General features: G+C 40.0%; 1 pseudogene; it reads right to left on the reverse strand.

Moving 5' to 3' along the window:
- ZNF385C (zinc finger protein 385C) overlaps positions 1–4636 on the reverse strand; it is a 40181-nt pseudogene extending 35545 nt beyond the window's left edge.
- Between the last annotated feature and the right edge of the window lie 5863 nt (positions 4637–10499).

Raw genomic sequence — 10499 nt, forward strand, 5'->3', positions numbered from 1 at the left:
AAAATACTTGATTAAGTCATGGATTACCTACGGGTAGTACATGCATTCCATATACTCAGATGTGAGGACATTATACATGTCCCCGACACGAATGGCTGCGCACAATTATTACAATGGCCCCCGCAATACGTGGGGTCCTGAGGACCAGCAACAAAAAAAATCCCCGCGCTGCACACCGACATCCCTTAATCTATTTATGCTCAGAACTGGAGAGCGGCGTTTAATCTTTCTTATTTTCCCAAAATGGTATAAATTCTTTTTAATAATTCCCCTTAATGTTTAAGTGCTGAAACATACAAATCCCGCGTCCCTAAAAGGATTTTTTCACTGTAAAAAAATTGTAGACTGTAGTAGCTTTTTACATGAAGAGGAATTAAACATATTTTATGCCCGCTTTCTGTCCTCTTTACTTGTCCTCTGACATGGTAAATTAAGGCAGATAATGAGCCTTTTCATGGAATTAGGGAAGCCATAGCGCTCGCCGCTGGAGAGCTGCAAAGCATTCTGGGGAGAATATACATTTGCTTGGCAGATTCAGACTGTGGCAAGATGGCTTCTCGTTGCTATAATGGCTTCTGACGCTGGGTCGGCAATTCTGACCTTGCTGCCTCTGTACCATGAAGACCTCCTAGGTACAAAGAGACGTGAATGTGCTGATCGGTACGGCGCTCCATGCATGCGCAGGCTTAGGCTTGGTAGCTTCTCTTTGCTTTTCTCCGTCTCTCTATCGTTCGGCATGCGCTCCTTTGACGGAGCCATCTCTCCGTAACCCCGTCTGAGTGCATCATTCTCATAAAGCTGCTCAACCATAGCAGGCAAATGAAGCCTACAACTCTAGTGTGGGAGGCCAGCTGCGCCCCGTGGTAGGAGCTGCCGGTGTTTGGCTTTGGGAGGTTGGAGAGTTAAAAAGCCTTTTGGTTAATCCGTTCCCTACACTAGAATGACCGATTGAAACAGAACGAGTCACAGGGATATAGAATCTGACGGCAGATCATTTGGTCCGTCTAGTCGCTCGTTTTCTCCTGTTATAAAAACTCAGAAACGTTAATCAGTCGTTGGTCTGGTCTTGGGTTGGGGATCGCTTCATGCCTCTCATCCCATCACTGCTTTAGTGTCTACTACTTCTGTGATTTCACCTATCAACCAGCCTCTCGGTGGTCACGCTGCTATATATATATATATATATATATATATATATATATATACTATGTATTTATTAACTCCTACTACCAGCGAAGACAGCCGCACATACGTCAGCGGCTTTCTGTAATTGTTACCATCTAGAATTTTTATTTGAGTTGACACGATAGAGCGAAAAAAGAATTCAGTAAACAAGACCACGTTGGTTAACTTCATGATCGTGTGCTTATCGTAAATCACAGACCTCAACTAAAGGGTAGTTCACACAGGTGAGTTTCCCAAATAATACTTGACATGAATTAGGAGCTTGCATGTCCTCACATAAAACAAACTTATGTTAAGTCTGATTACAACATCTCGTTTCTGGCCATCTTGTGGAAGATCTGGGAAATTATCATCAGATCTGCAGCTATAATAATAAAAGCAGCAGCCCAATTTGGCATTCCAGTGATTTTTGGGTTCTAGTAACAAAAATGGCTATTTACGTTGTGTGCATGAAGTTCTGAAGCATCTGTACGGCTGGGAAGCAGAACGTGGGCAGGACATTAATTACAGCAATTAAAAATATATTGTAGCGGATTCCACTTCCAAGTGTCCCAGGGATGAAGGAATATATCCGGCCTCTATATGCTTTCTACTAAAATTCTAGGTTATGGGCAAATCTTGCAGATAAAGATGACACAATTAATTTACATTAACTGACCACTTGCTGGACTGGATTCAATCATTCTTCCTATGAAATCGGTCATTATTTCCATGGTTTTCTTCTGTTCACACGACACATCTGAAGCTACTGAATAATGCATGCGCAAGGAATTATTCAGAATGGGATTTCATTAGTTATGTATCGACTGAATGGACAATGTGATCTAAATAGTCACCATGATTGTTACGAACGTATAAGAGAGTGCATTAAACTCCTTAAAAAGGTTGTCCCTGTAAGAGAAGTTTCACCATAGAGAAATGTTCTAGATGCTTCAACAGTTTCTCTGTGCCTCAAAATTATTATTATTATTACAAAAAGAGAACCGATGTTCAAAAGTAGCGGACAAGCTACAGGAACGGGCGAATATTCACGGAATACAATGGCAAACGTGATGTCAAGGTTGAATTGTCCCCTGTGACGGGAGGGTGGAAAATTGTTCACTGGGTTCCGATCTAAACAGGCCTATCAAATAACCGAGGACATATGGCTTCCTTGGACACTAGGCGACTAAGGGAGGTAGAGGTGGTCGCTGGAGGACGATAGGAGCAGGGCCGTTAAATAGTGGATGGCTGGTGGCTTTGTTGGCAGCTGGTGGTGAGCTAAGGATTTTCTACAGGAGCTCCCCTTCTCTTCTTTAGGCTCATGATTTCCTGGTCTGCATTCTGGGACCCCTTTGAGCTTAACCTATCTGGGTGGCATTGTGCTCTTCTCATGACCTTGGAAATTCATGATCGGTCTTTTGAGCCCTGTGGGCATAAAAATCCAATTCCCTTTTTCAAATGCTCAGTCAGCTTTGCAGATTCATGTTGTGCCTCCTGAAATTGTTGTACTGCTTTGTGAGAGACAGACAGTATATGGCCAATTGCTCGAAAGCTTCTGATCCTGACCCCAAGTTTGTGTCTACATCTCCACCTCTTGTCTCTGAGACCACAGCAGCATCTCCAAGCTCTCCATAGTTTTTAGCTTCTTTTTGAATTTCTCAGTTTCCTCCGTGGCGGCTTTAATCTCCATCTGCTCCAAATTCTGCTTCTTATATTTTGAGAGAAACTCTGCTCCTTTACACATTCTACACGAAGGGTGAGATCCTCTTGTCCTTCAACATCAAAGAACAATCTTCTGATTATATGTCTGCCGCTGCCCTCCTTGGTTAGGCATTGTGGATAAATCGCCTCGGAGCGGAGTGAAACCACTGCGGTATTTGCTCCTGGAGGAAAGCGTGCCCTCAGCAAATTGCTGCCACATTTGCAAGTATTAGCAAAAACGTCCACCCAGATGCTGCAACATGTCTGAATGGCATGGCCGCGTTTGGATAAATCGAGTCAGGCACCGTCACCATGATTCTATCAATAAAAATGAACGCACGCGTTGCTTATGTTTGCAAATTTATAAAGCAACCAGTGTATATCCCATGACATGGGTTTTAAAAACATACCATTAAGGACCAATGACATGCCTGGTATAATGACAAGCTTAGAAAGCTATCAACGACAGAACATTAAAAAGTTTAAAACCCAATCATTCATCGCTTCCTATACGCCCCTTCCAGGGGCAGAGAAGTGCCATATTTCAATACGGCGCTGCCCTTCTCCTTGGCAAGAGCTTTAAACGCGATCAGTGACCCCTTGCTCAGGGGGTGATGTTCCTTGATATATTAATTGGCAAGAAAGCGGTTACAATAAGGTTACAAACATTTTAAAAAACAGTCTGTCCTTTAAGGGGTTAAGGTTTTAGTGCAATTACATTATTAGTGTTTAAGGAATTTTAAGAAATTGTTTTTTATTCTCACTATTGTCCTTTAAATGTAGAAATCAATTTAATCTAAATAATATTTGAAATAAAGGCTTTTAGCAGAACAGACTATTTTCCTCTCCGTCACTGGTCTTAGATGTGGCTGTTAAGATAATAATAATTATATTTTCGATATGTTTCTATGGGAAAAGCTCAGTCTGTTTCCATACATCCCACACATCGTTCCGTTGGGACAATATTAGCATAATTACATTTCCATGAAACTTCATCCAGAGAATCGAACAAACGGGGTAACTATCGGGTAACTATCTTTAAGAGGCCATACGGGAATGTGGAGCAGAGGCAATCGTTCTGCTTCTCTAGATCGTGAAGGGTAGACTCAGTCAGATAAGACGCGATTTTATTAGTTCTGCATAATTCAAGAAATGAATGAAAGAATAATTATATAGAAGAACCCCAAATAAGCAGTTTTTAGGCTCACAACATTTATAAGGCTGAATGCACTGCATGGAACAGTAACGCAAAAAATTGTCTCTGCAAACAAACGGCCCTCCTCGCACCCACTCAATCATCTACCCCGCACTCACTCACCGCCATTTAACCCACACTAACACCGGGAACTCATGGAAATGTTAGTAATACTCCATCCAGTGTGTGCTCATGTGCATTATATTTACACATCGATGTGTATTCGGCTTTAGAGAATAGCGGCAGTTCGTGTATCCGCTTCTCATAATTGCTGCACACAATAACATTTACACATAAATCACGATAATATTTATTCCTACCGTGGACAGCTGGGATCTTCCCGTTATGGATCTGCTTCAGTCGCTTCTGGTGGGATTTGCCGTTGTAATGGATCTGGGCCTGGACAGCGGAGTTCAGCTGAATGTTACAGACCTCACACAAGGTGAACGACGGAAGGCTCTTGTCTCGCTTGGACAGAACATCAACCGCTTGGGCATCAGGCTGTCCATTCTGGCCCACAGGAATGGATACAATGGAGTCTGACGTGTAGGTTGGACTCATTGGACGTTTCATAACTGCAAGAACGGAAAAATACAATTACTGTTAGCCCTTATTTTCACTTTTATGCACTCCCAAGTCTGTGAATCATTTTAGGAAGGGTCCAACTGCATTCAATCCACTAGGAAGAGCTTTTTTACTCTGATGACACTTACTTCTCCGTCAAGTCTAAACTTCAAAATGTGCTACACGAAATTTACCTTCTAAACATTATTTGTCAACAGTTTGTGCGACCACTTGGTGCGCAGTTGTGTTTATCCCGCGGAAAGAATGATTAACAGATATTTATGATCCGCACACAACAGATCAAGAAGGTTGAGAAAAACAGAAGCTAGCGAAGGCCGCCACAGCTTTTAGCAACGAATTCACTGATTAAAGCTCCTTTCATCTCATGCATTCAGTGTAATTGTTTTTGGAGATATAAGTCAGGGACTATTTCACCTCACAGAAGATCTGTGGCAAAGTGTGGCAGAAGAACCAGTATTCATTGACTGCCTGAATGTTATCTCCGCTAACAAAACCAACAGAGCCACTTTAGGATACTTTTAAGGGATGCAATACCCAGTATTGGCCAGTAGATGGCACGCAGATATTTTATCTCAAGGGTCTGACGTTAATCGCACATGAAAGTGTTAATAGTGTGATAGGATCATCAGTTTCATACAGGACACATTAGGCCCTTGATTAAAAGGATGTTAAATTAAGTATTGTCATAATAAAGTCTATGATCATTCCTGATAACTTCAAATTTTCATATAAACACATCAGCAAAACACCACATCCTTCACAAATACACTCCGTATGGAGGAATATTTAAACAATATTAGTGTCGTTTACGAGGAATCCATAGCTATCACTATAAGTAGTAACACGGACGTGATGACAGCCCCATCTCTTAGTCCTCAAAGTCCTCTTCTAAATACTAGCCAGCCCCCGACTCGCAGCCAAACACAGATAAGACCTTTCATTTTCCACGGCCGCCAACTCTTTGATAGGCAGATTAATAAGGTCCGGTTCATAAAGGTCCCCCCCGTAAGAACCGCCACACAACAACGGTCAGACAAAACGCAAGGCGGGTTATAACAGCATTTTCTGTTAATATGTTGCCTACTGTAACACAAGCGGCACGACAAAAAAACAATGATGTCGTTGCTGAAAATTGTACCCTAAAGACAATGACCACATAACGGATTTTGACATTTACACAAGGGATCATCAGACTGAAGTCGCAGGAGCAGAGCGCGTTCAATGTATTTTAAGAGTCCCTCGAGATGAGGGATCAATTATTAAGAAATGTTATATACGTAAATGTATACATTTATCATTTATTATTTGCAAAACTATTACTAAAAGTATTGTGGATTAATTTGTATTTCTGTATTCCCACAACTATAAGAGTGATAAATCCTTGCACTTTTCATTGAACTTTATAGAAGCTCGTAGAAACTATCATTTTTGTCCCAATACCCTTGAAGGTTATGTCCCAATAAAACCAACTTTATTCCGTTTATAATCAAAAAGAAATGACCCTTTTATCCTGAGACGTGTTTACAGTCTGAAGCTACTATGAAAAAAATATCCATTTCTGTTAAATGTTTACATGAAAGTCCTCTAAAGGACTAGAAGAAAAAGCCCACCCTACGTAATGGTTGCCATTTTAAAAGCTGTAATAATGTTACATATTTTGAATATTACGTATTTCATTGGGAAAGCTTATGAAACATGCTGGATGAAACATCATATTTCATGGCATTAACATTTTCACCAACTTAAGCTACAGTAGCTTGTCTGTAGTAGTGTCCCCCCCCCCCCCCCCCCCCGTGCATCAATGAGCCTTGGCTGTCCACATTTGATAGATACTGATCTTAACAGGCCGGGAATACCCCACAAGAGCTGCAGTTTGGGAGATGCTCCGACCCAGTTGTTTAGCCACCACAATTTGGCCCTCGTCAAGGTTGCTAAGATCTAAGAGTGCCCATTCTTCCTGCTTTGAAGACGAAATGTTCACTCGCTGCTTAATGTATCTCACCCACCGACTATCAGCGCTTCTCACTTCACCCATCACTGGTCACAATGTTACGGCTGATCAGTGTATATCTCGTATCAGTAACACACCTCACATGCCTCACTACTTTAATGGCTGGCATTACAAGTCCGTACATCTTACGTTCAGGTTAGGGAGGCCCAAGACGTACGATTCTATGCAGAAGACGTTTCCAACACTTTACATAAACCGTTAATGTCTACTGAACTGAGTCACAATAGATTAATATAAAAGCAAGTGAGGCGAGGGTACCAAGTACTACAGCAAACCAATCGCTTAACTAATGTTTGGGTTAAGAGGACAACCAAATGTCACATGAGAATCTTAGATGGTGATCTAAAGAGTTAGTGTTTTTAACGTAATGTAAAAACAGAACAAAAATTCACTCTATATTTAAAAAGAAATTTCTCACACATAAAAATATAATTGAATCAAATACTGAAGAACCTGTATCACTTCTGTTATTAATATCTCCCTAAATGTTCTGTTCATCTGGATCCGTGGCCATCATTTCCAATATAGCTGCTCATCTAAAAACACTCGTAAGTATGATAAATACAGATAGTAGATTTATGGTTATCCCACGCAGCTTTTCTTTATGAACATTTACATACAAAGAGATGCTAAAACACAAGTACAATCTATCATGAGACGTTACGATGCGAAGTTAATGGCCCCCCTTTGGAAAGAAAGCGTTTGACGATCCCTTTGCACGTTTTGTTACTTTTCAGACATCCTGTAGTTGTAGTTGATTGTTTTCCATCCTTTCTCACACTAACTCTTGGATTCATTTCCAAAATTCTACTATTTACAAACCCTTCTATCTACTGTCGGATTCCGATCTGGACAGCTGGAAGGAGGAAGCCAACACATTATTGCAAAGAAAAGTTCCTACCTTGTGGTCTCCAGACAGTCTCTGTCCGTTCGCTTTTCTTACTCCCAAGCTCCCCCTTTCTCTCCGTGAGATAAGGACTTAGAGAGAGGAATCTGAGCTACGCAACGGCCACCGCAGCTATTGTGTAAATACTGCTATGAATAGGAATTAAATCAGCTGTTCTCACACTAGATGAATATTTTATTAACATTGTTTTGCTGTATTTTTCTGCTTTCAATGTTTTGGGTGAGAGGCGAGACGTAGGTGCGACTGTTACTGTGGACGGGTGACGTGCCAATTGGCAGGGATTATATCATGAATGTCTGCCAAGTCATGCCACTGGTTAAGGACATCAGGCTGCAAAATGGTTTTGGGTTTCCAGCGTACTGTATTGTCCACAACTATCTTAACCCGTTCGTTGCCTGTTAGATTGGCTTAATCCTACTGATATTTTCGGTGTATATGTGTAAGATAATACTGTTAAATATCTGGGGACTTTCCTTATCAGAGCAGCCCAAGAGTCGTTTCCCTTTATGAAAACAGCGAGTTTTGTTTTAAGATGCCTAAGAACGGTTTAATTTAATTATAATAAACACTCACTTGTATTCAAGCAGGGATTTCAATCACTGTGTATGTGTAAGGAAGTTAAGAACAGGGTAGGCTGAGTACCATGCAGAGTGCAGCTAAACTCCAAGTGCCTCATGTTTATCTAGCAATTCTAACAGTCCGTGTTTGATGGATTCCTTTATTTGAAAATAATTTGGTAATATCTAAATCCTGGGTAGCTGGTGGACATCAGGAGGTGCTTTACAAGACCAGCCTTACCATAGAGGCATACTAGAAAGCAGGTAGATACTGGAAGGGCATGATGGAGACATGGTTTGCCTAGGGCACTAGAAACCCTAGGGCCAGCCCTGTTTGAGAATCACTACACTAGGTACCCTGGTACAAGAGGCAACTTGGGCTACCTAAAATGGCCACATCACAACACAATTCTAAATCATTATATGTGATACAGTAGCACTCTGTATCATTGTAGTCATGACTCTATATAGTGTTATTTATGTTGCCTCGCGGTGACTATGGAGAGTAGGCTCACACTTCAGCTACATATTACTTCAATGTGGTTCACTGCAGTGCTCCACAGAAAGAGGACCTCCAATGTTGGCCAAGCACCTAGACACCCCAAGAGTTTAGCCAAAAATCTTAGGATCAAAGTAGAAACCATGAGATCCTGGCATCCTAGCTACATTCATTCAAGTTAAATGTTTTCATTCTGCAATATCTGTCACTGTATGCATTCATCAGACAAAACAATGGCAACTTTGTAATGTCTGTTTACTAATTTAATGATTTTATAATATAGACCCATAGACGAAGATCTAATGAATTATAAATTGGTTAATTCAGTAAGTGCATCAACGTAGGTGATGTCATTCAGAATATGAAGTAAATATAACGCTTTGTATGTCTATCATTATACTGTGATGACTTCTCATGGGTAGTAGTTTGGGTTTTTATGAGATTTAACGCTTTTAGGGGTATATTGAGGATAGCCTAACAATTAAAAATCATCAGAAATTTTGGTAAGCTCTTTTAAGCAAGGCACTGCTAATACATTACCTATTACGTCAGGTTTGCCCATTGTAGGGTGCAGCAGAATATGTTGACACTATATAAATCAATATGTATGTATATTTGTATTTACTAGATTTACTTCAAATGTACAGTCAATAAATAATAATAATAATACTACAAATAATAATAATCAGCAACTTGGTAAAACATTTCCAATGCCCTTCTCCACTACTGAATAGTGTAATGTAGACATCATTGGAGACTCCTTGAGTTGCCTATACATTTATTGCTAGATTTTGTAATGATATTTCTCTATAAATTAATCTAATCATTGCCTGTCAAGGAATTATACATCGTCAATGAATCAAGTCCATGCCAGCGGTACATGTGTTACAATCCTATTTTTATCAGCCTTTGGTGCGCCCGATGCCCCCAGACTATTTACAAGCTTCCCCATGTATTTATATCTCTGATCATATTTATAAAGCATTTATTCCTCGGTAAGATCGCCTAATAAGCTGTAAATAATGAATGAGCTACTACTTAACAAATGAGATTAGGTTCAAATTATGTACCGATGCCATAAATAGCTCCAGGTACCTAAAATAATAGGGAGTCGGGGCTAATAATATCTCAAACAAAACACAATGGATGCAGCAAGCAATTATGAATTCATTCACATTTATACCGTAAACTGTTATTTAACATAAATTATACTTATTTCATTTTGAATCTTGCCATAGTTGACATTGCTGCTTGCTTATTCTCTTTCTCCGTTACTGAGGCACCTGTGTGGTAACGCAGTCCCACTGACTCCTCGGTAAGCAATAAAGTATATTTTTTGAGCTATGTATTTCTGTTCATACAAAAAACTAACTGGGCCTCTAAGCAGCGACTACAAACCACCATCAATGCCATCCCATTGAACAGCTTAATTACAAGCCATACTACCACAAAATGATGGTAAATTTAAGGTATTACTGACCACCACAGGCCGTTTGCTTCCCCACATTACAAATAACCCCCCAGGCTGCCTGCAAGCGATACTCACCGCTTGCTGTCAAGTCCTGTGCGATATAAAATGGGCTGGATGCTTTTTTTTTTTTTTTAAACATGGTATACTATACAAGAATATAAAGATTAACTATTTTATATAACTATATCTTATATATATATATGAATTTTACCCTTTTTGAGTTATAATTGGAAAATGCTTCATTTTGGGTTTTTTTCTCTTTGAATTCGACAGACATTTTAACTTTTTTTTTTAACCTAAATAACTATATTCCTGTGTGGTCATACTCCTTGAAACATTTGTCTATGTCACGTATGTATTTGACATGTTGTTGACTAGCACATGCAACGCTTCACTGTATCAGAAT

This window comes from Sceloporus occidentalis, unplaced genomic scaffold (genome assembly GCF_023333645.1).
Source record: "Sceloporus occidentalis isolate IW3139 unplaced genomic scaffold, rSceOcc1.0.p SCAF_327, whole genome shotgun sequence".
In the NCBI taxonomy this organism is placed as follows: Eukaryota; Metazoa; Chordata; class Lepidosauria; order Squamata; family Phrynosomatidae; genus Sceloporus; species Sceloporus occidentalis.